This window comes from Eptatretus burgeri, chromosome 1, assembly GCF_056783735.1.
Source record: "Eptatretus burgeri isolate ZD-2024b chromosome 1, Ebu_testis_v1, whole genome shotgun sequence".
In the NCBI taxonomy this organism is placed as follows: Eukaryota; Metazoa; Chordata; class Myxini; order Myxiniformes; family Myxinidae; genus Eptatretus; species Eptatretus burgeri.
This window is the reverse complement of record NC_140961.1, coordinates 126,366,194-126,372,943: the sequence shown is the minus strand read 5'-3', so window position 1 is coordinate 126,372,943 and position 6,750 is coordinate 126,366,194. Positions and strand designations below refer to the sequence as shown.

Below are 6,750 nucleotides of genomic sequence, written 5' to 3'. Positions count from 1 at the left end.
GTGTTTTTGACCTTTTGTGTGACCTTGACCTTAACCTTGAGAATTTCAAGGTCAAAAGTTAACACTGCACTTCCTTGAGATGGTCCCATTTCAAAGACATAATTGTTTGTGCTCCTACACAAAATCCCTAGGAGGAGTTTTAGGGCAATGGATGTGACGAAAAGAAAGAATAATAATAAAGAATTCCAGTAATAATAGTGTATTTGGCATGGAATTGCAACCGGGCGTAGTGGCGTGCGCCTGTAATCCGGCTACTCGGAGGCTTGGGTTGGAGGATCGCTTGAGGACGGGTGCTCTGCACTGGGCCACGCTATGAGAGGGTGTAGGGCAGCCCGGAATCATGGCGAAACCCAATCCATATCCCTATGTCGTAAGAGGCGACCAGGGTTGCGTCAGGAAGGGCATCCGGTGTAAAACCTCTGCCAAATCAGTATGCGGATCATAACGGATGATCCGCTGTGGCGACCCCTAACGGGAGCAGCCGAAAGACGAACAACAACAACAACATTTGGCATGGAATTGCCAAATACATTGACAATTTAAACGTGAATCAGAACACGAACCTGCAGTTTAGCAAAACTTACTTTGGGTTTGAATCCGTCCGATCACACGTGCTCTCAAAGCTGCAAAGCAAACGACAACAAACTCACTGTGACGTTGTAGCACCATGGTTACAAGAGCAGGTGAGATCACGACCCCATTGTGACATCATGATCCAGTTGTGTTTTCCTGAGAATGGGTATGGTGTGCCCATAATGGGCGGAGCCACGCCCAAAAAACATGTGTTTTTAGGGGGTAGCCGATTTCAAGTTACATCTTCTCCTGGGGGGTTTTTGTCGAATCTGACAGGGGTTTCGGTATTTGGTTAGCCCAATGGCGATGGTCATCCCATGGTCAAGGTCACCAAGTTACGAACTTAGAAAATCTCAAAAAAATCAATAAATTGGGCATCAAGCTCCTCGGGTTTTCAACTGTTATGACTGAAAGTTGGTACGCAAGTAGTGCTCTTCGAGTACGACAACTTTCATCATTTACGTTTTTCCCGAATTCCGCCAGTTTGCCCATTGCGTCCCCTTGAAGCTCAAAAAATAAAAAAGGCGAACCTGTACATTGCTCGTGAACCATCGCCATCTCCGGGCTTGTTCTAACTAAAGGGTTATTCGAACTAAAGGGTTATTCTGAAGGGTTATTCGAACTAAAGGGTTATTCTAACGAAAGGGTGATTCTAAAGGGTTATTTGAACTAAAGGGTTATTCTAATGGGATATTCCAAAGGATTATTATGAAGGGTAATTCTAAAGGGTAATTCTAAAGGGTTATTATGAAGGGTAATTCAAAAGGGTTATTATAAAGGGTTATTATAAAGGGTTATTATAAAGAGTTATTATGAAGGGTTATGATAAAGGGAGATTATAAAGGGTAATTCTGAAGCGTAATTCCAAAGGGTAATTCTAAAGGGTTATTATAAATGGTAATTATAAAGGGTTATTCTAAAGGGTTATTATACAGGGTAATTCCAAAGGGTAATTCTGAAGGGTTATTATAAAGGGTAATTATAAAGGGTTATTATAAAGGGTAATTATAAAGGGTTATTATAAAGGGTAATTATAAAGAGTTATTCTGAAGGGTAATTGAATTGAATGGTAATTGAATTCTGAAGGTCCGTTGTGTGTGTCATTCTGTGTGTCTGTCTGTTTGTTTGTGTGTTTGTTTACCCTGTAGTAGCCACACCGTTTCAGCGATCATGACTAAACTGGGTACACACTTTGGCCATGGTCCAACTTAGACACTTGTCGTTTTTGGTGAATCTCGGTCAAAGGTCAAAGTCAAGGTTACCAAAAAACCGAAATTATTATTTTCACAATAACGTCCGCTAAAATGGTCATATCGACTTCAACCCAAATCCAAAATGTGCATCTTCCAATTCTGCATCCAACCATCTGTCTCATTGGGGTGTCACACCAACACCCTTCTTAGCGGTCGGGGGTCGAATGTCAGGGGGGTCAGATCAAACCTTTCAAATTGCGATAAAAACGCCATTTCAAGTCCGATTGACTTCCAAGTTATGATCATGACCAAACTAAGTGCTATAACTCATTAAACAGTAGCACTATCGACTTGTATGAACCAAATTTATTTCCAGGTTTTTGTTTTTTCAGAGATCATGGAGATATGACAAAGTTCTTCTGGCAATTTCTTGCTCAACGAGCAATTTCATTTTTATTCTTTACCTGTCTGGCAGTCAAACAGAATTAAAAATCATTCCAAACAGGAAACGTAGTGTTTTTAAGGACGTCAAAAAGGACACAAACAACAGACACGAAGAACGAATGTAATGTGTTAAACAAGGTGGTGTAAAAGGTGCTACATCAATGGTGGTAAATGTCTAAATTATTTTTCCTGAAGAACACAAATCACCTTTTTAGCATTTTTAAAGGCATTCCATTGAACCGTACTTGGACAAAATATTACAGAATTTTACATCATCACGGGCAATCAAATTTGCTGCTCACACAACCCAACCATGTCCTTTTCTCTCAACACTGTGGGGGTTGGGGGGGCAGGGGGGAGGTGTTTCCTGTAATGAGTTTAACACTTTATCATCAAATCCTTCTCATAAATTTGTACAGGCTGTGAAATGCATTCAAATGAGTGTAAATGTAGTAAACTTCACCTGGATTTTTTTTTTTTTGTTAAACCTTCGTGTATTTACAAACTTGTCTCTTGTTGATAAACTTCCCTGAACCTTTTGTTGATAGAGCCTGATACCATGTTTGATTGTTACCATCGATTAATACGTCACCATGTTTTGTTGATTTAACAAGATGTGCCCGATACTTGTGAGGAGTCAATTGTTATAAATAATATCCTTCAAAGCTCTATACCTAATAATGACAAACTTTGACTTGTCTGTCTCTTTTAGTTTGCTGTGAAAGTTTCCCACAAAGGTGACTGGATCAAAGTGAGTATTTCATGATGAACTGGGTTAGATTGCACATCACAGTGTCGTGTCACTTTATTCGTAACCTACGTTCATGATTTTTTTTTTTTGTATAAATTGTCAAGGCTCGTATGACAGCTAACACACAACACACAACAAGGGGGGCAGTAGACAAGAGGAGGGGGGGAGGACAAAAACAGTGGGGAACAGAGACATTAGGACATCTATGGAAGGGAAAGGGATGGGGGAACATGAGAATAGAAGATGGACATTACAGGAACTTTTGGGAAGAAAAGCAGGGAATTTGAAGGAGGTGGGTTTGGGGTGGATTAACGGGGGTAGAAAAGATCGAGGATTTGGATGGGGGATGATAAGAGGTAGTGGTGAACAACTGTTTTGAAGGCCTGGAGGGAAGAATGGGATTGAAGATGGTGTGGGAGTTTATTCCAAAGGCGGGAAAAAAGAGGAATGAAAGAGAGAAGGTGAGCCGTGATTCGTGATTTTGGTAATTTTACCAGAAGGGGACTGCTAGTGGACCTTGAGTGCCCTGCGTAAATATGGGGGGGGGCATATCGTAGACAGAGCAGGCGGGGTGAGACAGAAGAGGAGACGGTAGAAGACAAAAAGACCACCGACCTGCCTGCAGTGAGAGAGTGAGAGGCCCAAAGACAGCGTCATCGCGGTTTGGCTTTCCCAAAAAAGATCATGGCAGATAGTGAGACCCAGAAGCTTGAATGAAACGACTTATTCCAGAGGATTGTTGAGAAAGTAGATGGCGGTGGGTAGGGGGGGGGATTCCAAACGGTCCTTTCAAAGAGACGTCGTGAGAGTGTGAGATTTGTCCGGATTGAACGACATTTTCCACGTGTTGGACCAGTTTGTGATTTTATCCAGATCTGCAGTGAGTGAAGAAGCTGCTGCTTGCCGGTCTGAAGGATGGCAGATGGTACGGCAGAGGGTGGAGTCATCAGCAAAAAGATAGAGGATTTTCCAGAGATTCGGAGAGATCGTTGATGAAAACCAGAAAAAGAACAGGGCCCAGAACACTGCCTTGAGGAACTCCAGCCTGGACAAGAACAGGGGATGAGAGAACTCCATTTCGGGCCACACGTTGGCTGCGACAGGAGAGGAAGTCTGCGAGTCATGAGTGGAGATGGCCTTGGAAACCATTGGAAGAGAGTTTGGTGAGCAGGGCAGGGTGCCAGACCATGTCAAAAGCACGTGATATGTCCAGGGATACGGCTCGGATTTCCTGTCTGGCATTGAGGACCTCCATCCATTGTTGGGAGAGCAGAAGCAGCATATCCAAGGTAGAGTGACCTGGTCTGAAACCAAATTGATGATCGGACATCAAGCCATTGGAGAAGAGGAAGGATTAATGTCTGAAACGATGAAAGGATTCCATAACCTTGCTGATGATTGGCAGAAAGCTGATTGATCTGTAGTTGCAGGGATCTGTTTTTGTACCTTTTTATGCAGAGCGGTAATGTTTGCTGATTTCCAACCAGATGGCAGATGACTTTGATCAAATGAGAGGGTGAACAGAACAGAGAGAGGGTGAGCAATTTCAGAGGATCAGGTTTTTAGGACACGTGGGCTGATGCTGTCTGGACCGGTTGCAGAATCTGAGATGAAAATTTGCACCTACCTGCAGGTGGAAAACGAGTGTATTCCCAAAACTGATTTCGTATTCATGGCACAAATTAAAATGTCATCTTCTTCTTCAGTATCACACAAAGATAAACATTTCTGACAAAGAATGGTATTTATAAAAACTCTTCTCATGTTCCATGTTCAAAGCAGAGAAAACGGTTCCATGTCATGTTCTCACGTGGTTCATATCTCAGTTGTGGGGATTGTCCTGACAGCTTTGACTCCAGAGGTTTGTGCATTCCCCTCTCAGCTGTTTAGCTTGGGTCTGAATCCCGCTCCAACCAAAAACTGTCATCCTGGTGCTTCACATGCAAGGTGAGACATCAATGTGTGCACCGTCCATCGGAAGGACGTGACGCTGGCGGTCCCATCTGCCAGCACGACTTTTTTGTGGACATTAATGACCCCACAGTGTTTTTCATCAAGAGGAGGCAAATAATTATCACCGGCATCCTGAACAAATTACAAACGCCTCTCACCTTTTTCTGAACGTCAGGCTTTGCCATCCGGTTCGAGAAAGACTTGGTCCAAAAACTTCCCCTTGCCGACCCAGCAATGAGGTGGGAATAATTGAGGAAGTTGTAGTTATGGTCATATAGTCGATAAATTGTGTGTTTAAAAAAACAGGATTGCTGGTTTCTCACACAAAGTTGGATCAAGAGTCCATTCCACAAAGCAAACTGTCCCATTGTATTTGGTCTGACACCTCATCGAGTCATTCCATCATCTTTGTGTGTACACGGTGCATGGAACTTGAGGGATGCCGACACACGAGGGCATGGGCTGTCAGATGAGTTCATTTCATTTCACATGATGTTACTTTATTACAAACATTGCTCTCTCTTGCTCTCTCTCCCTCTCTCTTTTGCAGTTTTCAAATGAAGCCTCAATCATGTCTTCATTAAATCATCCAAACATCAGTAAGTGAGGGTTTCATTCCAATGAACAAATTGTAATCATCATTTTGATGATGTTCTCCATGTATCAGCACCGGTGTTCACTGACAAGTGGACTTCATAAGCAGTGGTCTTTGAAATGTTTTTTTCATGAAAAAATTACCGAAAATGTGGATTAAAACCTTTGGTGTTTGTGTTCATTTGTTGATGTATTTCATCAAAAATGGCTCAACTAACGAGTCTACTTCTATCCATGGTTCAGCAACCTCTTTTCTCAAAAAGTAATAGGATTACGGAATGCTGCAGAAGCTGTTCACTCACATTGGAGCTACCTCGTCTGGGTTCGATTCCCGACCTGATTATAAACTGTAAGATAGATGCTTCGCAGTCAGGGTGCTGCACCATGAAGTTCTCCTCCCTCAGATACATATTATGCCGGGTGTCCTGTCTGCTAGCATGAGCTGAAGGATGTTTAATATCGCTAGTATTGCCAACCTATTGCTGTTTATCCATGCTTTGTCCTTTTAAGTGCTGAATGCAAAGCAAGCAAGCAGCATGTACCATTGTTAAAATCTTTGGTATGACTCGGTTGGGTTTCGACCACCGACCTCCCACACTCAGAGTGGACACTTTAACCATTGCACCAAAGAGTCTGGTTACAGGTCCTGCGGACCCACCCTGAGGACCTTTCTGGGTTGTGGACCCTGAGGTTCTTTTTAAAAAGTCAGCCACCTTGGATTGTCCACACCTCTTCGGGGTCTCAGGACAGTTGCTCTGCACTGGGGGTGTTAAAGGATCCACGGTCTCATGATAATGATAATGGCTCTGCACAGGTGTTCCAAGTACTCAGGGTCACATGATAATTATAAGACCATGATAATTCAGGATCTCATGGGTCTTAAGATATAGTCACTCTGCATCCAGTAGATCCACAGCAGGACATTTCACCACCAAGGTGCACGAGTTCTCCCAATGCAAACTGCTTTCCCATCTAAAGGAATGTCCAGAACATGCTTTATGTGGAACTTAACGCAGAGTATCTCAGCAGATCAGCTACATCATTCACAGGAAAAGGAGGTGGGGGGTGGGGGGGGGGAGAGGGGGCATTTGAAGGCCTCACCATAACTTATGGTTCTCATCACAAAGTTACTGTTCACTTGACTGATGTATTCAATTTAACATCAATTTTTTAATTGTGCATTTTATTCATTATATAGTTTACTTGATGCTGCACTCTGCCATCCCCACCCAGTTGGAATGT

General features: G+C 42.9%; 1 pseudogene; it reads left to right on the top strand.

Annotated features, from left to right (window-relative positions):
* Positions 1-219: 219 nt before the first annotated feature.
* On the top strand, positions 220-360 carry LOC147035367 (signal recognition particle RNA; annotated as a pseudogene).
* The last annotated feature ends 6,390 nt before the right edge of the window (positions 361-6,750 follow it).